Source organism: Pinus tabuliformis, chromosome 7, assembly GCF_031772625.1.
Source record: "Pinus tabuliformis cultivar Carrire ecotype Pingquan chromosome 7, CPIR1, whole genome shotgun sequence".
In the NCBI taxonomy this organism is placed as follows: Eukaryota; Viridiplantae; Streptophyta; class Pinopsida; order Pinales; family Pinaceae; genus Pinus; species Pinus tabuliformis.
In genome coordinates, this window is record NC_142293.1 from 673,788,934 (window position 1) to 673,816,224 (window position 27,291).

Genomic DNA, 27,291 nt, shown 5'->3' on the forward strand with positions numbered 1-27,291 from the left:
CCTGCACACCAAAAAATAAAAAGTATTAAATAGAGTCTACAAAATATTATGAAAAATATTAAGTACACACAAAATATTATGAGAATTATGAGACAACGATAAAATATCATATCCAAAATCTTAGCGAAAGATCGAAAATCTTAAGAATTATCTTATGCCCCAGAAAATACATCTTATTCAATAACCAAAATTCATAAAGCTAAATAGGGAATGAGGGAAAAGAACTATCATTTTCACAATGAAAAAGAACAAATTATATATGGATTTCATACCAAAAGTAAACTCACCTCCACTTTTGCCTCTACACTCCACTATAATGTCTCTCTCACAAAGATATTTCAATAGTTTTGTCAATGATCCTCCATTTTTCTTTACCTGCATTGCATTGCACTTGTAATTAAACGAATGACCAATAATTGAAAATACCTCTATACCACCGCAACATTCACCACTATCCACTCTACCTATGAAATCTTGGACCATTAGGACCTACATTAATCTCCCATCCACTAAATCAAAACAAAAACCAAATTATAAAATATTAAAAGATCAAATCTTATGAGAAATCTTAAGAAGACACCAAAATCTCAATAGTACAAGAAATCTTAAACAAAGACCAAAAATATTATGTTGAATTAAGTGCATTATATTCATAGAACAAAATCGAAAACCCTAAATAGTCAAAGGAGGAGAACTTCCTATTTGAAATGACGACAATTTCATAGCAGAGCATACCTGGCTTTTATACCAAACGGAATCAGGCATTTTTAGGACATAGTTTAATCTTCCACTCAATGTACCAAATAGACCAAAATAAAAATCCTTGTGCATAATATTATGTTAAAGTAAATCTTATGCAACAACCAAAAATCACAATTCCTCAATAACAAAGCAGGGAAGAGAACCATTGTATTGAAACAAGAAGATAGCCATGCTATAACCAAACGAGAACTCACCTTCTCCCCTTGCACTCTCCTATACTTGTCCAAGTCATTCTTATGCAAAAATATTTCAAAACTTTCATAATTCCTCCTCAAATTTTGTTTTCCTACATTTAGATTGCATTTAATAAATAAGTAAATGTCAAATAATATAAATTGCATTCAACTTAAATAAAAGTACATCTTAATCTAAGATCAAAAATCACAAACCCTAAATTGGTGAGGGTGGAGAACCACTTTATGTATCAAAATAACGAAGATTTCATGGTAGAACATACATGACTCTTGCACCAAAAGATAACTCACCCTCTACCTTTGCTTTTTTTTTGCTCCTCAACCTTCATTTACCAACATTTAGATAAATAAGTAAATCCCAAACAATATAAGATAAATTTAAATTAAATAAAAGTACATCTTATTCTAAGACCAAAAATCATAAGCCCTAAATAGGTGAGGAGGATGGAGAACCATTGTATCAAAACTACAAGGATTTCACTGTAGAACATGCAGTCTTACACCAAAAGATAACTCACCCTTTCCCTTTGCTTCTACTTTAGCTATAGTGCCCCACGTCTCTCTCACAAAAGGATATTCAGTAGTTTCACCAATGCTCATTCACCTTTCTCAATCTGTATTGCATGTAAATTTCAACAAACACACATGATAAAATTGTGAAACACAAATAATTTAAATTAAAATAGGCATTAAACCATGTACTTATGTAGTACCAAAAAAGTAAATTTCCACATACATACCTCTCTTGCCTTTGCTTATAAACAAGTAAATTCCCCTATTACATACCTCCTTCGCCTTTGCCCTTCAACTTTGCCAATTGCACCTATGGAATCCACATTAGCCTTAAAGTCACACTATGGATTGTTAAAGTATTCCTTAATTTTCTTGCCCATTGAACCAGATCAAAAGAAATGAACAAAACTAAAACAAACCGAAAGACACACAACAATTATAAAAATCAAAATAAAATAAAAATCGCAAATTAGCATGGCCATGCTCACATATGTAAAGATATAAAAGTCACAATAGCAAATAACTCGGCAAAAAAAAAACACAACAAACAATAATTATAATAAATAAAATTATTGGTACTACGAAAAATAAAGTAAAAAATTAAAAGTAAAAAGAACATCATCAAATATGACAAAAATAAGACAAAATGTCAAGCTAGAGACAAACTCTCCTCTACAACTCCAAAAAGTGTCGATGGCCAGCCAAGGGACCCCTGCACACCAAAATAGAAAGTATTAAATAGAGTCTACAAAATATTATGAAAAATATTAAATACACACAAAATATTGTGAGAATTATGAGACAACGATAAAATATCTTATCCAAAATCTTAGAGAAAGATCGAAAATCTTAAGAATAATCTTATGCCCCAGAAAATACATCTTATTCAATAACCAAAATTCATAAACCTAAACAAGTAATGAGGGAAACGAATCATCATTTTTACAATGAGAAAGAACAAATTATATATGGATTTTGTACCAAAAGTAAACTCACCTCCACTTTTGCCTCTACACTCCACTATAATGTCTCTCTCACAAAGATATTTCAATAGTTTTGTCAATGATCCTCCATTTTTCTTTTCCTGCATAGCATTGCATTGCACTTGTAATTAAACGAATGACCAATAATTGAAAATACCTCTAGAGTCTATACCACCACAACATTCACCACTATCCACTCTACCTATGAAATCTTGGACCATTAGGACCTACATTAATCTCCCATCCACTAAATCAAAACAAAAACCAAATTATAAAATATTAAAAGATCGAATCTGATGAGAAACCTTAAAAAGACACCAAAATCTTAATAGCACAAGAAATCTTAAATAGAGACCAAAAATATTATGTTGAATTAAGTGCATTTTATTCATATAACAAAATTGCACATCCTAAATACCCAAAGCAGGGGAAGTTCGTATTTGAAATGACAACAATTTCATAGCAGAGCATACCTTGGTTTTATACCAAATATAAGCTCACCATTTGCCTCCACGTCTACCACGCTAGCCCCAAATCTTTCTCGCAAATATATTTAAAAAGTTTCATAGCTACACTAACGTTTATAGATTTAAGAAAATTAGCTATACTTACAAACATAAAAAAACAACATTGATAGCACATGAAAAACAAAACAATAGTAGTAGCAAATATACAAACAACAATAGCAAAAAAACAATGGAAAGAACAAAAAAGAAATAAATAGAGACAAACTCTACTTTGCAACCCCCGAGAACATACTTTGGCCAACAAAGAATATCCTGCATGTAAAAAAATAATGTATTGAAAAAGAAGCCAAAAACAATTATGAAAAATACTAAATACACACAAAGTATCTTACTAGGAATATGAAACAATGGCCAAATTATCCCAAGAGAAATCTTATATAAACACCAAAAATCCTATATAAGTAATCTTATGCAAAAGTAAATACATCTTATACAAACATGAAAAATCATAAACCCTAAGTAGATAAGATGGGAGGGAAGCCATAGTAATTGAAATAAGGAGGCTTTAAAATTTGATTGTCACATTGAAATTACACCAAACGAACTTACCTCTCATATATAGGTAAATAGGTAATAGCAAATCATATATGGATATTTGCACCAAAAGAAAACTTAGCTCTACATTTGCACTCTACTACAATCGCTCCCTGACAAGGATATTTTAGTACTTCAGCTAGATATCGTTTAAGCCACATTACCTGCATTACGTTGCATCAATATTTAGATAAATCACAAATCATGTAAGATGTCTTGAATTTACATAAACATGCATGGAACTATACATACCACCTCAACCTTCGCCTTCACTTACTAATCTTGCGAAATTAGGGGTTTTTAAGACCTAGCTTAATTTCCCACTCAATGTACCAAATAGACGAAAATAAAAATCTATATGCATAATATTATGCAAAAGTAGATCTTATGCAACAACAAAAAATGATAATTCCTCAATAACAAACAAAGCAGGGAAGAGAACCATTATATTGGAACAAGAAGATGGCCGTGCCAAAACCAATCGAGAACTCACCTTCTCCCCTTGCACTCTCCTATACTTCTCCAAGTAACTCTTATGCAAAATATTTCAAAAGTTTCATAATCCCTCCACAACTTTTGTTTTCCTACATTTAGATTGCATTTAATAAATAAGTAAACCCAAATAATATAAATTGCATTTAACTTAATTAAAAGTACATCTTATTCTAAAATAAAAAATCACAAACCCTAAATTGGTGAGGAGGGTGGAGAACCATTGTATGTATCAAAACAATGAGGATTTCATAGTAGAACATACATAACTCTTGCACCAAAAGAAAACATACCCTCTACCTTTGCTTCTTCTTTTTTGCTCCTCAACCTCTGATTACCAACGTTCAGATAAATAGTAAATCCCAAAAAATACAAGATCCATTTAATTTAAATAAAAGTACATCTTATTCAAAGACCAAAAATCATAAAACCTAAATAGCCAAGGAGGATGGAGAACCATTGTATCAAAACTACGAGGACTTCACAGTCAAACATACAACCTTACACCAAAAGATAACTCACCATCTATGTTTTCCTCTACTCGAGCTATAGCACTCCACATCTCTCTCACAAAAAGATATTTAGTGGTTTCACCAATGCTCATTCACCTTTCTCAATTTGTATTGCATGTAAATTACACACATGATAAAATTGTGAAACAACAAATGATTTAAATTAAACTAGGCATGAAACCATGTACTTATGTAGTAGCAAATAAGTAAATTTCCACATACATACCTCCTTCGCCTTTGCCGATTACACCTATGAACTCCGCATTAGCCTTAAAGTCACAGTATGGGTTGTTAAGGTATTCCTTAATTCTCTTGCCCATTGAACCAAATCAAAAAAAATGAACAAAACTAAAATAAATCAAAAGACACACAAAAATTATAAAAATAAAATAAAATAAAATCGCAAATTAGCATGGCCATGCCCACAAATGTAAAGATATAAAAGCCACAATAGAAAATATCTCAAAAAAAACAATAGCAAAAAATACACTAGACAATAATTAAAATGAATAAAATTATTAGTACTACAAAAAATAAAATAAAAAATAAAAACTAAAAAGAACATCGTCAAATATAACAAAAAGAAAACCTAAAATGTCAAACTAGAGACGAACTCTCCTCTACAACTCCAAGAAGTGTCCATGGCCAAGCAAGAGAACCCTGCACACCAAAAAATAGAAAGTTTTAAATAGACACTACAAAATATTATGAAAATTATTAAATACACAATATTGTGAGAATTATGAAACAGCAATAAAATATTTTATGCAAAATTTTAGACAAAGATCGAAAATCTTAAAAATAATCTTATGCCCCAAAAAATACATCTTATTCAATAACCAAAATTCATAAACCAAAACAAGTAATGACGGAAAAGAACCGTCATGTTTAGATTGAGAAAGAACAAATTATATATGGATTTGTAACAAAAGTAAATCCACCTCCACTTTTGCCTCCGAACTCCACTATAATGTCTATGTCACAAATATATTCCAATAGTTTTGTCAATGGTCCTCCATGTTTCTTTACTTGCATTGCATTGCATTGTAATTAAATGAATGACCAATAAATTAAGACACCCCTATACCACCGCAACATTCACCACTACACACTATACCTATGAAATCTTGGACCATTAGGACCTACATTAATGTCCCATCCACTAAATCAAAAGAACAACCAAATTATAAAATATTAAAAAATCAAATCTTATGAGAAATCTTAAGAAGACACAAAAATCTTAATAATACAAGAAATCTTAAACAAATACCAAAAATATTATGTTGAATTAAGTGCATTTTATTCATAGAACAAAACCTCAAGACCTAAATAGCTAAAGGAGGAGAACCTGCTGTTTGAAATAACGACAATTTCATAGCAGAGGATACCTTGGCTTTACACCAAGCAAAAACTCACCATCTACTTCCACCTCTACCACGCTTGCCTCAAATCTTTCTCACATAGATATTTAAAAGGTTTCAGAGCTACACGAAAGTCTATAGATTTAATAAAATTATCCATGCTTACAAACGTAAAAAGACAACATTAATAGCACATGAAAAAGAAAACAACAGTAATAGTAAAGATACAAACAACAATAGCCTAAAAACAAGAGAAAGAACAAAAAAGAAACAAAGAAAGAAACAGTATAGACAAACTCTACTTTGCAACCCCCGAAAGCATCCTTTGGCCAATAAAGAACATCCTACATGGCAAAAAATAAAGTATTAAAAAAGAAGCCAAAAATGATTATGAAAAATACTAAATACACACAAAAAAATCCTATAAGTAATCTTATGCAAAAGTAAATACATCTTATACAAACACGAAAAATCATAAACCATAACTAGATAAGGAGGGAGAGAAGCCATTGTAATTGAAATAAGGAGACTTTAAAATCTGATCGTCGGATTGAAATTACACCAAACGAACTTACCTCTCATGTATAGGTAAATAATTAATAGCAGATCATATATCAATATTTGCACCAGAAGAGAAGTTAGCTTTACAAATGCACTCTATCGCAATCACTCACTCACTCACAAGGATATTTTAGTACTTTAGCTAAATATCCTTTACACCACATTACCTGCATTACATTGCATCAATAATTAGATAATCACAAATCATGTAAGATTTCTTGAATTTACATAAACATGCATGGAACAATACATATCACCTCAACCTTCACCTTCATTGACAACCCCTGTGAAATCAAAGGTTTTTAGGACCTAGCTTAATCTTCCACTCAATGTACCAAATAGACCAAAATAAAAATCCTTATGCATAATATTATGCAAAAGTAGATCTTATGCAACAACCAAAAATCATAATTCCTCAATAACAAAGCAAGGAAGAGAACTATTGTATTAAAACAAGAAGATAGCAATGCCAGAACCAAACGAAAACTCACCTTCTCCCCTTGCACTCTCCTATACTTCTCCAAGTCACTCTTATGCAAAAATATTTCAAAAGTTTCATAATTCCTCCTCAACTTTCATTTTCCTACATTTAGATTGCATTTAATAAATAAGTAAATCCCAAATAATATAAATTGCATTTAACTTGAATAAAAGTACATCTTATTCTAAGATCAAAATCACAAACCCTAAATTGTTGAGGAGGGTGGAAAACCACTGTTTGTATCAAAACAATGAGGATTTCACAGTAGAACATACATGAATCTTACACCAAAGGACAACTCACCTTTTACTTCTACTTTTTTGTTCTTCAACCTTTGTTTACTAACGTTTAGATAAATAAGTGAATCCCAAATAATATAAGATCCATTTAAATTAAATAAAAGTACATCTTATTCTAAGACCAAAAATGATAAACCCTAAATAGGTGAGAGGATGGAGAACTATTGTATAAAAAATACGAGGATTTTACTGTAGAACATACAGTCTTACACCAAAAGATAACTCACACTCTACCTCTGCTTCTACTTTTGCTATAGTACCCCATGTCTCTCTCGCAAAAACATATTCAATAGTTTCACTAATGCTCATTCAACTTTCTCAATCTGTATTGCACGAAAATTTCAACAAACACACATGATAAAATTGTGAAACAACAAATAAGTTAAATTAAAATAGGCATGAAACCATATAACTCATGCAGGAGCAAATAAGTAAATTTCCACATGCATGCCTCTTGCCTTTGTCGATGAACAAGTAAATTCCCCTATTACATACCTTCTTCGCCTTTGCCCATTACACCTATGGACTCCACATTAGCCTTAAAGTCACAATATGGGTTTTTAAAGTATTCCTTAATTTTCTTGCCCATTGAACCAAATCAAAAAAATGAACAAAACAAAAATGGATAAAAAGACACAACAATTATAAAAATAGGAAATAAAATAAAATCACAAATTAGCATGGCCATGCTCACAAATGTAAATATATAAAAGCCACAATAGCAAATAATCCAAAAAAAACAATAGAAAAAAATACAACCAACAATAATTAAAATTAAATTATCTATACTATGAAATTAAATTAAAAATTAAAAGGAACATCAAAAATAACAAAGAAAACATAAAATGTCAAACTAGAGACAAACTCTCCTCTACAACTCCAAAAAGTGTCCTTGGCCAACCGAGGGAACCCTACACACCAAAAAATAGAAAGTATTAAATAGAGACTGCAAATATTATGAAAAATATTAAATACACACAAAATATTCTAAGAAATACAAAACAAAGATAAAATATTTTATCCAAAATCTTACACAAAGATTGAAAATCTTAAGAATAATCTTATGCCCAGAAAATACGTCTTATTTAAATAACCAAAATTGACAAACCTAAATAAGTAATGAGGGAAAAGAATCATCATGTTTACAATGAGAAAGAACAAATTATATCAAGATTTTGTACCAAAAGTAAACTCACCTCCACTTTTGCCTCTACACTCCACTATAATGTATGTCTCACAAAGATATTTTAGTAGTTTTGTCAATTATCCTTGCATTGCACTGATAATTAAACGAGTGACCAATAATTGAAGATACCTCTATACTACTGCAACGTTCACCACTACCCACTCTACCTATGAAATCTTGGACCATTAGGACCTACATTAATCTCACATCCACTAAATCAAACAAATACCAAATTATAAAATATTAAAAGAAAAAGTCTTATGAGAAATCTTAAGAAGACACAAAATTATTAATAGTGCAAGAAATCTTAAATAAAGACCAAAAATATTGTGTCGCATTAAGTGCATTTTATTCATAGACCAAAATCGAAAATTGTAAATACCAAAATTAAACACCGTAAATAGCTAAAGGAGTACTTCCTATTTGAAATGACGACGATTTCATAGCATAATGTCCATAGGTTTTACACCAAATAGAAACTCACCATCTGCCTCCACCTCTACCATGCTTTAAAGGAGGAAAACTTCCTATCTGAAATGACGACAATTTCATAGCATAGCATGACTGGTTTTACACCAAACAAAAACTCACCATCTGCCTCCACCTCCACCATGTTGGCCCCAAATCTTTCTCGCAAAGATATTTCGAAAGGTTCGTCAATAATCCTCTAACTTCCTTTAGCTACACTAAAGTCTATAGATTTAATAAAATTAGCCATGCTTACAAATGTAAAAAAAAAAACATTGATAGCACATGAAAAACAAAACAATGACAATAATAACAAAGATATGAACGACAATAAAAAAAAACAAGAGAGATAACCAAAAAAAACAAATTAAAATCCCTATGCACCACATTACCTATTGAAATATGTAACTAGGTTCGGTCTTCATAATGACATATGAATCATGTTTTTATGTATTCAATGTAAAGAGAAAAATAAATTTATTAATGTTATTCTCAAGGAATGGGTTTCATGCTCAAGGGAAATTTAGTTTTAGGTCAAGCACCCATTGAGTGCTTCTAGGGCTTGTCATTGAATCTACAAGTCAATTGGGTCATCGTCATGTATGGAAGACCCTTTTGGGCATGTTACATATTGTAAAGAAAATTTATTTGAGTCAAAGAGTCAAAAGACCCTCCAAGACCTTGTCCATATGCAAGCAACAAGTTGGCCTACTAGATGTGACAAGAAGCCTATATATAGGAGCAATCAGCCTCATTCAAAGACATCCAATCAAATCATAGAAGTTTGATAAGAAGACAAGAAGAAGCCTCATATCCAAGCGAAGGAGGAAGCATAAAGAGAAGAAAATTGTTAAGATTAGGTATGTTCTATGCTAGAGCAATTTATTTAAATTTTCACAGTTAGCAATCACATCAGCATTACTATAAACTGCAGATAGAACATAAATATAATATGCAGAAGACAAGCAAAGACAAGAGGACACAAGATATGGCACAAGCCAGGGACAAACCCCACAATGTGTGGGGAAACCCTTGATCAATTCTTCTTTTATCTTCAAAGTTCAGCAGAGAGAGAGATGGTACAAATACATTTGAAGTCAACACTTTGACTTGCCAAAATAAGAGATCAGACATCAGAGATATTTCATCATGAAGATGACAGGATAGTTCTGATGACAAGGACTACAGATCTGAACTCAGGTGAAGGCACACTTCTCAGTCCTCATACTTCAACTGATTCACCATGCTGCGTCCATCACTATGCTTATCCATGCCTTAGAACAACAGTATTTAACATGTTGTTACAGCGATTTCCATGCTGCTCCTTTACATCGATCTTCTCCTTGTGACTATTTTTCCTTTAAGATCGAGATCATAACTATGCTTAGATCATTACTGTACCTTGAAATATGTCAAGACAATATATGCTATACCGAGACCATAATTGAGATCTTGACTGCATCTGGAGGTATGCCAAGACAGAGTGTTCTCTGTTGGATAACATCATTACATATATACTGAGACCATGACTGTGTTTTCTTCCTACACCGAGATCTTCATGAGATCATTCATTATGCCAAGACAAGGATCATTGAGAGGCTTTACTTCTGAGTTACCCATCCGAGAAATATAGGACCACTGTACTCATCCGAAGTACTGAACCACTACACTTGTCCGAAGTCCTGAACCACTGTAATTTCCTCTGAAGAATATCAGATGAATCCTAGTTCTGTGTGATTGTAATTACCCCGAAGTTTCAGAGATATTCGAGATTCCTGTACTACTGTACTTGTTATGATTATGCTGAGAATGTATATCGAGACTGCTACAGGAATATCTGCATCAAAGATATGTCGAGACCAAAGTTATGCTTGGAGAGAATGTCAAGGTTACTAGAGGCAAATCCAAACCCTTATCCGCGGTTGCTTCTGAGATTGAATACCCTTCATTGTAATGTCGAGGTTGTCATGATTATGCCGAGAATGTATACCGAGACTGCTACAGGAATATCACCTAGACCTACTGCATCAAAGATATGTCGAGACCAAAGTTATGCTACGGCTGCTCCTTGTCATTATAAGGATTAGGTTTATGTTGAGAATGTATATAGTTCATACCTTATGCCAATACAGTATTCTTCTCCGAGATTTGTCTCATCGATCCGAGTTTTGTGCCTTCAATTCATAGGTATCCCAAGGTGAGATCTCTGCTCCAGAACTTAGATCAATTTTGCGTCATTATTAATGCATCAAGATCTGGCCATGACTATGCTGAGAGTATCTACCAAAACGCATGTCAATACTGTATCTATATCCGCAGGTTTCTCTGCTCTACCCATTTGATAACTTCACCTTCAAATCACAGGTATGCCGAGTGTAGATTAGCTTGGGTTCTTCTGCTCCTTATACCCATCTGAGGTAGCAGTTGAACCCTAGATTTATTTCTCCATTTATGCAGATCTCTGCTCCTTCAATCACCTAAAAATTCAGAGAGGAATGCGAGTTTTTCCTTATCTTCTTAAGCTACGTCAACAAGTCTCTATGTACAGCGTATAAGGTCTCCTCCTGAACAGCGTATAAGTAATTGGCATCATCTGCAGCTAGGGCTCCTTCTTAGGCCAGCGTATTCTTTTGGTTCTCTCCTTCTCCAAAAACCCAGACGTGGAGAGGAGATCACCTCAAGAATACGTGTGTGAAAATGATATTAGATCCTCATCTATTTATACCAAAATGAGGATGATGAATAGACACGTCGGTTGGGCTTCTAGAGCCTACATAAGAGCTGGTCGGCTTGACTATAATTACATAAACAAAATAAATTCATATCTCCATAAATACTTATCGGAATCGGATGATCTTTGGATCAATCCTACACCTCTCGACGAGAGGGATCCAATAAAAATATCAGCTGCCATAAATAAGCCGACCCACATGGAGTTTGGCCCTAGTTTCCAATTTAACATTCCCTCTCAACTAGGGGGGAACTCCATTTGTGGATCCATATGTCCAACTGTACTATCTCTCCCATCAATGCCCTGCACTGCTCTGCCTAGCTCTGCTGGCTCTACTCAGCTCTACTGGCTTTGCTCAGCTCAGCCCTGCTAGCTTTACTTTGCTGGCTTTGCTCTGCTCCACTCATCTCCGCTGAACTATGAAGAAGAATAATTGATCGAGAATGAGTCATATCATTCTCCACTGACCTGAAGTCAGTCTCAGAGTGCGTACCACTGGTCCTAGACCAGTCTCAACCGACCCAAAGTCAGCGTCATAGTATGTACGACTCTCACTGGTCCCAGACCAGTACTGCACTAACACGAAGTCAGTCTCGGAGTATGTACCACTGGTCCCAGACCAGTCTCAGCCGACCCGAAGTCAGCGTCATAGCATGTACAACTCCTACCAGTGGTCCCAGACCAGTATCATTGATCCCAGATCAATGGAGGACATCCTAGCGTAGGGAGTACGGTAGATACAACGATGCGTCCATCGGTATTACTATGGTCCCTAACTTCATTTCCCTGCTCATTGATCAGATGAGAGGTACTTCCCATGAGTCCCAGACTGCATGGGTAGGAAGTCTCGACAGGAGAACTTAATCAATCCTGTCCTCACAGGAGAACACATCAATCCTGCTACAATCGCCATGGAGAACACATCAATCCAGACTGCCATAGAGAACACATCAATCCAGGCCTCACAGGAGAACACATCAATCCTGCTACAATCGCCATGGAGAACACATCAATCCAGGCCTCACAGGAGAACTAATCATCCTGCTACACAAGAGAGCGAATCATCTTGTCCCACAAGAGAGCGAATCATCTTGTTTCAGTGCGCACCACCAGGGGAGGGTGAGTCACCCTGTGGTCGTATGTTGCTCCAATAGAACTGCAAGCCCCTCAAAGCTCCTAGAGCTCAATGTATGCAGCATGCAGGACCCTTTTACAAAGATCTCTCGACAACTCCAAGTCGTTCGGGAAAATCACAAATTTGATCTTTCCTCAGGGCTCTGTCCTATACATCATCTCAGTGTGATGGAGCCTCCTTGATCATCGACTTACCATATCCCAGATAAGGTAGTAATTGATGTCTATCTGCTGGAGCAATTTTCAAATACGGGATTCCTCAATAATCGAATTCCATCTCTGGTTGTCACAGAGATTCACAGTGGTATTCATCATGTGTACAAACAGCTCACTGAAGAACTTCAAAAACCAGACTGCCTCACATAAGGCCATACTATTAGCAATTTATTCTGCCTTGGTGGTGCTCAGAGTCACCGACTTCTACTTCCTGCTCATCCAGGATAACGAGGCAGATTCCAAAGAGAAACAACACTGAGAAGTGCTCTAGCCTGCCCACCCTTCATAATCATGTGGTTTCATATTTCCGGCAGTGTATCTCAATCCATGACAGATTGTGCCCTGAAGATATCTCAGAAGATTCTTGGTACCAATCCAGTGAGGCTCAACCAAATATGAGCTCACCATGCTAACTGCAACACATATGTTCGAACGGAGGTTCTTCAAGAACATCAATGCGAATGAGTTTATGAAACTCAAAAGCATTTCCCAAATCTGGTCCGACATCATTACCATATAACTTCTGAAAGTTAAGATCCTCGAGGTAGTCACAGGCTTGCATCTTATCTTCCCACATTCAGAATCCAACTCCCTCTGTCTCCTATAAATGAGAGGGTTTGCACCTGTCAGACATAGGTGCCGGTACGAGAGGTTTATCATCCACAACCTTCGAGTAAAGGTTTGGATCGGTTTCACTCCTAGTGAATCTCAGCGGCATTAGACAGCTATCAATCCTCTCATATTATGCCTGAGGTGTTTTTATTCAAGCCATAGAGGGCTTTCTTCCACCTGTATACATGAGATTTGTTGATCATGATTCTCAGACTCCTCGGGTTGTTCCAAACCTGTGAACCTGCTGCATGAGGGGAATGGTACCCTTATAATATTTTCCTTCGGTACATTTCAGACATGTACCTTCATGCTCCTTTTTGAATTCAGGCATCCAAGTCACCATCTGACTCACAGACCTCCAGTGCTGAGTCAATGGACATGGTCCCCAGTGGACTTCCTGCAACTTGATACAACCCTGAACTCAAAAACATCTTTGAAAGATTTTCAAACACGTACCTTTCCATCGATAAGTTCCATCCTGTAACCTTTGACTTCCATTTCCGAGATGGACATCAGGTTCTTCATGTGATCAGGTACATAAAAGAGATTTTGGGGTTCCTTGCTTTCATGGAAGAGTCGACCATTGTCTTTGATGACCCGCATCTCTGTCATCCGGGCACTCCTTCACATAAGGGCCGAATCAACACATCTACCTTTCCTTCCTATCCTTAGATCTGAACTTCCCAATGAAGTGATGCCATCAGAAGATTTGCTGCGCCATTCTAATAACATTCTCTGCTTCAACTTCACCCTAGGTGAATTATGAGGAACCCATTGATCCTTTTGTCTTGTGGTGATTGCTTTTTCACTCCTGCTTGGGCATTATCTTCACCTCAGCTCTGATACCATGTTAAGATTAGGTATGTTCTATGCTAGAGAAATTTATTTAAATTTTCACAGTTAGCAATCACATCAGCATTACTATAAACTGCAGATAGAACATAAATATAATATGCAGAAGACAAGCCAAGACAAGAGGACACAAGATATGGTGCAAGCCAGGGACAAACCCCACAATGTGTGGGGAAACCCTTGATCAATTCTTCTTTTATCTTCAAAGTTCAGCAGAGAGAGATATGGTACAAATACATTTGAAGTCAACACTTTGACTTGCCAAAATAAGAGATCAGACATCAGAGATATTTCATCATGAAGATGACAGGATAGTTCTGATGACAAGGACTACAGATCTGAACTCAGGTGAAGGCACACTTCTCAGTCCTCATACTTCAACTGATTCACCATGCTGCATCCAACCATGCTGCGTCCATCACTATGCTTATCCATGCCTTAGAACAACAGTATTTAACACGTTGTTACAACGATTTCCATGCTGCTCCTTTACATCGATCTTCTCCTTGTGACTATTTTTCCTTTAAGATCGAGATCATAACTATGCTTAGATCATTGCTGTACCTTGAAATATGTCAAGACAGTATATGCTATACCGAGACCATAATTGAGATCTTGACTGCATCTGGAGGTATGCCAAGACAGAGTGTTCTTTGTTGGATAACATCATTACATATATACTGAGACCATGACTGTGTTTTCTTCCTACACCGAGATCTTCATGAGATCGTTCATTATGCCAAGACAAGGATCATTGATAGGCTTTACTTCTGAGTTACCCATCCGAGAAATATAGGACCACTGTACTCATCCGAAGTACTGAACCACTACACTTGTCCGAAGTCCTGAACCACTGTAATTTCCTCTGAAGAATATCAGATGAATCCTAGTTCTGTGTGATTGTAATTACCCCGAAGTTTCAGAGATATTCGAGATTCCTGTACTACTGTACTTGTTATGATTATGCTGAGAATGTATATCGAGACTGCTACAGGAATATCTGCATCAAAGATATGTCGAGACCAAAGTTATGCTTGGAGAGAATGTTGAGGTTACTAGAGGCAAATCCAAACCCTTATCCGCGGTTGCTTCTGAGATTGAATACCCTTCATTGTAATGTCGAGGTTGTCATGATTATGCCGAGAATGTATACCGAGACTGCTACAGGAATATCACCTAGATCTACTGCATCAAAGATATGTCGAGACCAAAGTTATGCTACGGCTGCTCCTTGTCATTATAAGGATTAGGTTTATGTTGAGAATGTATATAGTTCATACCTTATGCCAATACAATATTCTTATCCGAGATCTGTCTCATCGATCCGAGTTTTGTGCCTTCAATTCATAGGTATCCCAAGGTGAGATCTCTGCTCCATAACTTAGATCAATTTTGCGTCATTATTAATGCATCAAGATCTGGCCATGACTATGCCGAGAGTATCTATCCCAAAACGCATGTCAATACTGTATCTATATCCGCAGGTTTCTCTGCTCTACCCATTTGATAACTTCACCTTCAAATCACAGGTATGCCGAGTGTAGATTAGCTTGGGTTCTTCTGCTCCTTATACCCATCCGAGGTAGCAATTGAACCCTAGATTTATTTCTCCATTTATGCAGATCTCTGCTCCTTCAATCACCTGAAAATTCAGAGAGGAATGCGAGTTTTTCCTTATCTTCTTAAGCTATGTCAACAAGTCTCTATGTATAGCGTATAAGGTCTCCTCCTGAACAGCGTATAAGGTCTCCTCCTGAACAACGTATAAGTAATTGGCATCATCTGCAGCTAGGTCTCCTTCTTAGGCCAGCGTATTCTTTTGGTTCTCTCCTTCTCCAAAAACCCAGACGTGGAGAGGAGATCACCTCAAGAATACGTGTGTGCAAATGATATCAGATCCTCATCTATTTATACCAAAATGAGGATGATGAATAGACACGTCGATTGGGCTTCTAGAGCCTACATAAGAGCTGGTCGGCTTGACTATAATTACATAAAAAAAATAAATTCATATCTCCATAAATACTTATCGGAATCGGATGATCTTTGGATCAATCCTACACCTCTCGACGAGAGGGATCCAATAAAAATATCAGCTGCCATAAATAAGCCGACCCACATGGAGTTTGGCCCTAGTTGCCAATTTAACAAAAATTGAATAATTTTGGATTTTTTTGGGTCATCACTCTCACGTGTGTGAAGAGGAGCTAGGGCATTCTAAAGTTGCAGCAAATCAAAATTACAATCATCAACAAGAGCCGAGTATTGGGTCAAATGAAGTCTCCCTTGCAAGCCGAATTGACAAGGAGGAGAAGTCATCTCAAGCGAAGAAGAGAGGAGGACTAAATCACCATAATTTTCTCTCACGTGTCACCTAGGGTTTCTGCAGCGGGAACAAAAACTGCAGGTCGAAATTGCAGTCAAAGTTGCAAGTCCGAAATTTTGGTCAAAGGTGAATTGGAAGCTACTAGAAGGCAAGTTTGACTTGGGTTGTGAAAGTGCTTCAAGGAAAAAGTTTGACTTGGTCTTGGAGGGGTCTTGGTCAAGGGTCATAGGTCTTGGAATTCTTCAATTGAAGTTTTATAAGAAGAGAAGAGCTCTTGTGAGTTTTCCTCTCAATAGGAGGGGTTTCAGCCCTAGTTGATCGCCTATATCTATATCCTCTTGTCTCGTTGTTCTTTATTGTTTTGGTAGTTGTTTGATGATAAGAACACTTTCTATAATCAAGGGAAAGAAGAAACTAATCAAGTTAAGGAAAAACATCACAAGCAGTTATCAAAGTAAGAGAAATCACCTAATCTAGCTGCTCTTAGATTTCACAACATAGTATCAAATCTAAGGTTGCAAGACAAGGAAAGGCAGCTTGAAGAAGGACCATCAAAAGGAATATCAAGAAAGGTTAGTTAAAGAGGACATTGAACCATCAAGAAGGGATTCATAAGGACCGATGTTGGATTGCTGGGCCTTGACCTAGGATCAACGTTAAGCAGCCAAGCAAATCCCTACACTACTGGCCCTTTCGGCATCAATCTGTGGAGCGCAGACTGAAGTCTCACCCGAAGTAGTATGGGGGGATGCAGGAACCAAGTTTCTGCACCCTAAGATGGTTGTGATGTCAGTTTTTAGACCTTCACTCTGCCTTCACGCAGATCGATAAGCCCTTTAGGGCTTATCAATGTACTTCTCTTATTCGTCCTTGGAGCCTCCGCGAAAGTCTCTGATCGTCCTTCGCGGACCCTAAATAGATAGATCAGGTGCTTACGCACCTCTGTAATTATCCTTACTTCTGTGTCTACCCAGATTAGCTTAAGTATTGGTTAACTTTAACATGCATTACAATTATCTTTGCATAAACATATATTCTTACTTGCATTCATATGACAAAGTGAAATACATAGATTCACGCATCAAGATAGTATTAATTCATAACCCGAGTATTCAACATAGCATAATCACAACATTCATAGCAGAAGTAAAATAGCGCACACACATATGGAAAGTAGACGGTAATTTTAGAATAGTTCTCTTTATTGATGATTCGGATTCTTAATACAGACTCTATCTGCCCTGCGCACACAGCTGCAAGGGTCCGCGCACTTAGTTGCGGACTTCTACCGTAGGCCTCTGCGCACTCAATTGCAGAGCCCCTTCCTACGCTAAGACTCTCGCTCTTAGCCCCTTACAGACTCATCAAGTACTTCTACTTCACTGACTGCCTCTCTTAGACTCCTCTAAGACCTCATTTTTATACAATCCCATGGTCCGTGGACCAAGGGCGGATCTCTTCAAATCGACACAACCCATCTAGACTAAGAGTGGAAAACCCTTTTTGAATCTTGATATCTTCGCCCTTCGCGACAACAAAATGTAGAGACTTTACATTTCTTTATACAAACTTCAGGTCTTTTGCCGCAAAACTAGGGTTTTTAACTCCAAAATTGACCCCCAAGGGACCTATTCCCAACAGCCAAGCAATGTAAGGAGTATCAAAGAAGGAACTAAGGGATATCATAGAAGACCTCAAATTCCTATCTCATTAAAGAAGGGTTCTACATTGAAAGCATTCTTGGAAAGATCATACATCATTATCACAAGGAAAAGAAAGACCTCAAGAACCCTACCTCCACTCAAAGGACTACACATTTGAAGCATCTTGAAGTCTCCAATTCAAGGAAGCAAGAAGAAGTGTTGCCATCATCATCAAAGGAATCGAGGTGTTCTCCCTCTATTTGAATCAAGAATCTCATCACAAGCATATTTGAAAAAGGACATCTCTAGAAGAAGCATTGTCATCTTCAAGGAAGCAAACATCATCATCAAAATCAAGAAGGCATCAAGTTGAAGATATCACCATCAAAGGAGCATCTTCACTTGACAAGTACCCTTATATTTATGACTAAATCTACTATCAAAATGACTTCATTCTACAAGGAGAGCAATAAATTGGTTGGGTCATCAAATTTCCTTGCATGGAAAAAGAGACAGATTTGATCCTCAGAGAAAATGAAGTCATTGGACATGTTAAGGGTTCAAAACTTCAATCGTCGAACCACCAAAAGAAGAAGGTCAATCTCTAGCAAAGTATATCAAGGAGAAATAAGGGCTCAAAGAATCCTTATAGAATCAATCAAGGATTCTCACATCCCTTATGCGGAAAAATTGGAGAATTCAAAAAACATCTATGACAAGCTGGTAGAATTATTCTCTGTAAGCACTACAGGAGAAGTAATATCTTTGAGAACCGAGCTATATAAGATGAAGGTATCAAAGGAAGACAAGATAGCATCATATCTTATGTGGGTGTCACAAATACGAGACCAACTGCAAGAGTTGGGGGAAATAATGTCCGACAAAGAGATGACAACCATGCTACCTAATCAATGGGGCAACATTGTATCAAGCATCTCTGGAAAGAACGAAGCCACCCCATTCAATGAACCCCTATCATTGTGTAAGATTGAAGAAACCAGGTTGAAGGCAAAAAGTGATGTAGGACCAAGCAAACAAGTTCAAGCATTTGTTGCCATGGCTAGGAAAAAAGGAAAGTTTGGTCATCAGAAAAAGAAGAAGATCGATATGTCAAAGTTCCAATGCTATGGTTGTCAAGAATATGCGCATTTCGAAAGAGATTGTTCGAAACTCAAGAAAGACAACAAGAAAAGGAAAGAAAGAATTGAATCCCATATCACCAAAGAAGTAAAAGAACTTGAGAAGAAGAAATCAAAGGAGGAGGAAGTAAAATATCTCTATTATGACTGAGATAATCTCTTTCACTTAGTTCTTTTCAGTTTTTGTGAAAGATAGCTATCATGGTAAAAATCACTATAAGTATGATAAGATGCATCATATTAGAAGCATATGTTGAAGCAAGAGCTCGTGACATTATAATAGAAGCTTGAAAGGATAGTCGAAGTAGAAGCCTACATGGATGTAGTAGTCATCATAGAAAGGAAGTAGCTCTTCGTAACCTCATTGAAAACATAAGTAGTATATATGGTTGAAAGAAACTCATCTAGCATGATAGAAGATAAAAGAATTCATCATACATCGTCATCATTAGAGAGGAGCATTTGTAGGATGAGGATAATCAAGATCCTTCGTTGAAATCTTTGGACAGCTCATTTGATGGAGATGATTATTGCATTGAATTCCTCTTTTCGAGAGGACCAAAACGACCTAAAGATCATCAAATTTGGATAAGTAGAAACGCTTTTTTGAATTTATGCCCTCACAAGTTGCAAATTGTCAAGGTCGGCCACATCATCATGTAGGCTCATGAAGCCCAAGAGACATGTCAATTCACCCTCAATGATTTGTATAAATAAGAGAGACCTCCAACCTCATTTGGCACTTCACTCGTTCACACAATCATCTCTCTCCTTCTTTGATTGGTTCGTACAGCTTATTGGGCAAATCCTTTCCTCACACGTGTGGCAGCAGAAGGACAATTGTAGGACGAATTACAGGGCCGAAATTTCAGAGATTGTTGCAAGTTTGACCAGCGTTGACCAGGGGTGATTTGACCTCCATTGACTGTGATTTTTGTCCAAGAATTTTGTTTTTGGAAGGCAACATCTATTGGCATAGCAACCAAGGCATTTTGTTGACTTTGACTACAAACCAATAGCAAGGTTGACTGCAAACCTGACCACAGAGTTTACCGATGAGTTTGACCAAGTTTGACCATTGTTCTCATGACTATTTTGGGTTGTCTTTAACCACCTTTGAAGGTCGAGTTTGACTGGGTATGATCGAGTTGCATCGAGGACAGTTTGCTGCTACTTTAACTTGCTATTGACTTTTTGGTCAAGGCAGATTTTAATTGTTGTAGACTATAGATTTTACAGGGTTGTTTTGACTTCGATTTGGCAAGTCAATTTTGACTTTTGTACTTTCTCTCTGTGCTGAACATTTTGATATGATAATAAGAAGAATTAGTCAAAGTGTTTTCCCCATCTTGGGGTTTTTCCCTGGGATTCGCCAAATCTGGTGTCCTCTTGTCTTAGCTTGTCTTTTGCATTTATGTTTGATGTTCTTTCATCAGTTATTGTCATATGATAATGGTTAAGGTGATTGCTAATGGATTAATGGAATTAATAATGGGCTAATGGATTAATGAAGTAACTGAACTAAGCAAAGAACATGTTAACTCAAAAATTAACATGGTATCAGAGCTAGGTGAGGTCAAGCCTAAGCAAGAGGAGGAATGCAATTGTTGGCATTATGGCTAAAGTGTTGTCCTTGATGGCAACCCATTCAGGTGACAGATCACAGTACTTCAAGTCAGCAACAGAGATTGATGATCAGCTATCAAATATTGAAGAAAATAAGGGGTACGCAGGTACACCTTACAGAAGGTGCGTACACGCAGGCCGGTGTTACATAAAGTGCGTACATATCTGTAGTTATCTCGTTCAGGAGGTGCGTACCCCCAGTTCACTTACTTCAACGCAGAGAAAAGCACACGTGGGGTTTCTTATGTTTAACCCTTGGTATTTAGCCGACGGTATTGTGTTATTATGGTTTTGGCTCGTGGTATTGATCCATGATTTGAGGAAAAGCTTGCCTATATAAAGCAAAGGAGATCATTTGGCTTGAGTAGGTTTTGGGTTGAACATCTTATGGGAGCTAGATCTGAAATACTATGATCTCTTGGGAGTAATGTCTAGATCTAAATAAGGCGAATCTACTGATGGATTGAGATCACTTCGGCGCATGATTAGATCTGTAGATCTGACAGTCTGGATTATTCTTAGAGTCTTGAAATTATCTATATCCGCAGGTACACAAGAACAGTGAAGGAAAAGTGCGTAGGTACGCAGGCGCAGAAGCGCTGCAGGTGCGGAGGTCCACGGCGCCACAGAAGGCGCAGCTGCGGAGGTACGCGACGCCACAGAAGGTGCAGCTGCGGAGGTACGCGGCGCCATAGAAGGCGCAGCTGCGGAGGTACGCGGCGCCACAGAAGGCGCAGGTGCGGAGGTCCGCGGCGCCACAGAAGGCGCAACTGCGGAGGTGCGCGGCGCCACAGAAGGCGCAGCTGCGGAGGTGCGCGGTGCCACAGAAGGTGCAGGTGCGTATCTGCACAAGGATGCGCAGAGAAGCAGAAGAGGCAGTGCGGAGGTGCGCAGACAGGTAGAAGGTACAGGTGCAGAGATCCGCAGGCTCAGAGCAAGTGGAAGTGCGGATATCTGCAGATCTATACCAGTGAAGTTGCGGTCCCTGCTTGAAATTTGTTTTAACTACCTTTGACTATTCTGCAGGGTTTTGGGTGCATAACTGATGATAGCAGCATGATTAATGACTTATCTTTATGTACTAGATCTGGTTGATAACTCTCATAATATCATTGTATGTGTATGGATCTGGTGATTGGGTGATTCAGAAGATTGTTTGATTATGTGCTTCAATGTTGTTGTTGGGTCCAGTATGAAAATTGGATGAAACGTGGCCTTTCAGATTATGTGTTGTGCTTCAGTGTATCCAGTATGAAAATTGATGAAACGTGGTACCTGGAGGAGAGAAGATTGTAGGCCGACGCCTACGTACTAGTATCTAAGCTAGTACAAGAGCTAAAGGAAATCTTTGGAGCATTGTAGTAGGTAGTAGCCCGCGTACTAGTAAATGGATCGGCTAGTACAAGAGCAAAGGGGGTTGTAGCTCCCGTACTGGTATAAGACTGCACCAGTACAAATATTGTAAAAGGATTTTCTTATTAAGAAGAAGATTGAGATGACTTGCAGCAGGTGGTTTTCTCCCGCATTGGGTTTCCACCTTATATCATGGTGTTCATGTGTGTGCCTTATGTGTGATGATCTATTCTATGTTACTGCATCTGTTAATTGATAATATGATTGATAATGTTCTAATGCACTCATTGAAGATCAATTAACTTAATCATAAGAAGTTGTGGAAGTAGCATGTATGGATCTGATTATGGAAATGAAAAAGTTTTATTGTTGGAAATAATACTGATTCACCCCCCCCTCTCAGTATTATTTCCAACAATTGGTATCAGAGCAGGTCCTTTGATAGAAGCTTGATCGCTTGAAGGAGATCCGTGGAACAATGGGAAAGAAGCTTAAGAAGAAAGCATCTAAGAAAAAGAAGTCATCTCAGAAGAACTATGACAGTGGAAGAATCGATTGGGGATTAGGCATAAGAAGCTCTTCAGATTCAGAATCAGATTCAGAATCATTATCAGGTATGAATGTGTTATCCTCTGATGTTCCAGCTATATTTCCTTGTGAAAGAGATGGAAGTGATAGTGAAACTACTGAACTTGCTCTTATGGGTGAACAAGAAAGATATCAAATAGAGGCAGAATTTAAAAGGCTGACAGACAAAATTAGAGATCAACAAGATCTATTGAACAAAAGGGAATGTGACTTCAAAGAAGAAGCTACCAAACTAAAGGCCCAACTAGAAGAAGGAAACAAGGTAAGAAAACTACTCAAGGACAAGGAAGACCAATGTCAAAAATTGCAGCATGAAGTGACATCATTAAGAAAAGAAGTCAACGAAAGAAGCACAACCATCAAGAAACTCAAAGATAGATCCAGCTACTATGAAACTCTTGAAGCTACAATCCTCTCACTAAAGGGAGATCTTGAAGAATCAAAGAAGCAGAATGAAGATCTACATCAAGCAATTGAAAAACAAGACAACGAAGTCATCAGCTTAAAATCCCAGCTGGAATATGCCTTCCAAGTTCGTCAAATGCAGCAGGATCTGAATGAAGAACAAGAAAAGGAGATTCTCAAACTAAGGGAACAAATGGAAGAAGGAAGAAAAGCTGAAGAAGATTTGAAAAAGCAATCTCTTGAAAAGGAAGAACAACTTCAGGTTGAGGTAAATATCTTGAAAGGTAAAATAGAAGAAAAGGATAAGATTTTACGATTTCAAGATAGTTCTAAAGTCTTGGATGATATTCTTAGTAGTCAAAGGTCTCCTGCTATAAAGACTGGTCTTGGTTTCCATGAATCGGTTGAAGGTGAATCTAGTTCACAAGGTGAAGCAAGGAACTCTAAAGAGAAATCTAAAGTGATCAACGAAGAAATGAAAGATCCATCTCATCATCAACCAAGGAAAGAGATTCCTCAAAGAAAATCCTTTACTCCTCCTATGAATAATGTTGAATGTTATGTATGTCATAATCTTGGACATGTTGCAGCTAGATGTAGAAGAAGAAGAGTTCAAGACCATTATGCAGAAAGGTCGTCTCAATCAAGGTACTTTTATGGATATTGCTTTGCTTGCAATATGTTTGGTCACAAAGCTGCTGATTGTTACAGGAGGAATATGAAACATGTAAGATGTTATGCATGTGACAAGCTTGGACATATAGCTAAGGAATGCAGGAACAAAGTGTGGGCACCATATCAAAAGGAGAAAATGTCATCATCACGCTTGAAGATATGGAGGAAAAAGGAAGTACAGTCAGAAAAAGGTGGCACAGCACAACGTACAGACGTACCAGAATCAGAGGGAGTTGAAAGTACAAAACTTCAGTGTCCTGAATCTCATATGAAAACTCCATAAAGGGAAGTCGCGTATATACGCGAGTTGGATACTGCACAATCGCGTATATGATTATTTGAAGAAAGGCAGTAGGCAAAGTGAAGTTGGAAATGAACCTGATCAGATCTGGGCATCTGACTAACTGTGGCACACTGGTGAACTGCCAATTCGGCCCTAATCAGAAGTACGCAGAGCAGAAGAAGGGGCACTGCGTGGGTACGCAGAGTAGAAGAAGAAGAATTGCGTGGTTACAGTAGAAGTACGCGGCGCGATAGAAGAAAAGGTGCGTGTGGTACGCGGCGCAACTGATGGAACAGGTGCATGTGTATGCACTGTAATAGAAGATTTTCTGCGTATATACGCAGTGCAGCAGAAGGATCTCTGCGGGTGTACGCAAGGGAGCAGAAGGTGAAGTGCGTAGCGACGCAGGACAGATAAAGAAAAACTGCATACCTGTCTTAAGGCATTTATTGGCTGACTTTTTGATAAGATCTGACAGATGGCACCAGTTTAGGGGGAGCATATGTTCTTAATGCATTGTTGGCATTATGGTCCTTGGTGATGATGCTTATGATTCATCTTGCTATGGTTATGAGTTGTTCACATGGTTCTTGGATCAGATTTGTGATTGATTCTCTAATGATGCTTGCATGGAGTCTTTATTGTTCTTGGCACATCTATGGATGAGGATTGTTGGCTGGATTCATGATTGACTATTCAAAGTTGCATTGTTGGAGACATGATGATGACGAGATCTTACCTATATGATGATAGGTTGTTTCGTACATCTGTTGATTAATGCAGATGCTTCCATTTGATGACTCTTGGTTCATGTAGATCTGGATGGTTATGAATGAGTTGATGCAGACGTACCTTACTGTTGACAGATACTATGAAGCAGATCATACAGTGTTGTTGCTGATGTTTATCTTAGGTGATTGGTCTTTATGTAATAGTGTGTCTCTATTGTAGTTATCTCTTCAGGTCATGTAACGGCTTATGTTTCCCCACTATGCCTGGGATGAATGATGTTATCATATGTAAATTTTTGTATCACCATTGTGATGAATGTATGTATTGAGTCTTTTGGTGATAGGAAGGTCATTTATGATATATAGAGTCATGTTCTTCTTGTAGAACATCTTTTTGCAGACCTTGCTTACAGTCAGGGGGAGCTTGAGCATGAGCAGCACTATATAGCAGAGCAGATATTTCAGCTTGTTCTCAGAAAGAGCATTATCAGATTGGAGCACCATGGCATATACAAAGGGGGAGTTCATTCAGAGACTTCAGCAGATCTGGTTTATAGTCAAGGAGAGCATGTTCTTAGGGGGAGCATAACCCTTTGCCCTTGATGTCAAAGGGGGAGAGTGATTTGGTGTTGTTGCCATCAAGTCCAAAGGGGGAGATTGTTGGCATTATGATGCATGTGTTGTACTTGATGGCAACCCTCTCATAGAAGATCATCTCACTTGTATACATTCAGATGAATCTACAGAAGAAATATCAGATGTGACAGAGTGCATGGGTTACCGGGAAGATCATCTCACTTGTATACATTCAGATGAATCTACAGAAGAAATATCAGATGTGACAGAGTGCATGGGTTACCGGACAGCACAAAGGGATCAGATGACAGTTCACAAGTAAGCTTTGCCATCAAGTCCAAAGGGGGAGATTGTTGGCATTATGGCTAAAGTGTTGTCCTTGATGGCAACCCATTCAGGTGATAGATCACAGTACTTCAAGTCAGCAGCAGAGATTGATGATCAGCTATCAAATATTGAAGAAAATAAGGGGTACGCAGGTACACCTTACAGAAGGTGCATACACGCAGGCCGGTGTTACATAAAGTGCGTACATATCTGCAGTTATCCCGTTCAGGAGGTGCGTACCCCCAGTTCACTTACTTCAAGGCAGAGAAAAGCACACGTGGGGTTTCTTATGTTTAACCCTTGGTATTTAGCCGACGATATTGTGTTATTATGGTTTTGGCTTGTGGTATTGATCCATGATTTGAGGAAGAGCTTGCCTATATAAAGCAAAGGAGATCATTTGGCTTGAGTAGGTTTTGGGTTGAACATCTTATGGGAGCTAGATCTAAAATACTATGATCTCTTGGGAGTAATGTCTAGATCTAAATAAGGCGAATCTACTGATGGATTGAGATCACTTCGGCGCATGATCAGATCTGTAGATCTGATAGTCTGGATTATTCTTGAAGTCTTGAAATTATCTATATCTGCAGGTACGCAAGTACAGTGAAGGAAAAATGCGTAGGTACGTAGGCGCAGAAGCGCTGCAGGTGCGGAGGTCCGCGACGCCACAGAAGGCGCATTTGCGGAGGTAAGCGACGCCACAGAAGGCGCAACTGCGGAGGTACACGGCACCACAGAAGGCGCAGCTGCGGAGGTACGCGGCGCCACAGAAGGCGCAGGTGCGGAGGTCCGCGGCACCACAGAAGGCGCAGCTGCGGAGGTGCGCAGCGCCACAGAAGGCGCAGCTGCGGAGGTGCGCGGCGCCACAGAAGGCGCAGGTGCGTATCTGCACAAGGATGTGCAGAGAAGCAGAAGAGGCAGTGCGGAGGTGCGCAGATAGGTAGAAGGTACAGGTGCGGAGATCCGCAGGCTCGGAGCAAGTGGAAGTGCGGATATCTGCAGATCTATACCAGTGAAGTTGCGGTCCCTGCTTGAAATTTGTTTTAACTGCCTTTGACTATTCTGCAGGGTTTTGGGTGCATAACTGATGATAGCAGCATGATTAATGACTTATCTTTATGTACTAGATCTGGTTGATAACTCTCATAATATCATTGTATGTGTATGGATCTGGTGATTGGGTGATTCAGAAGATTGT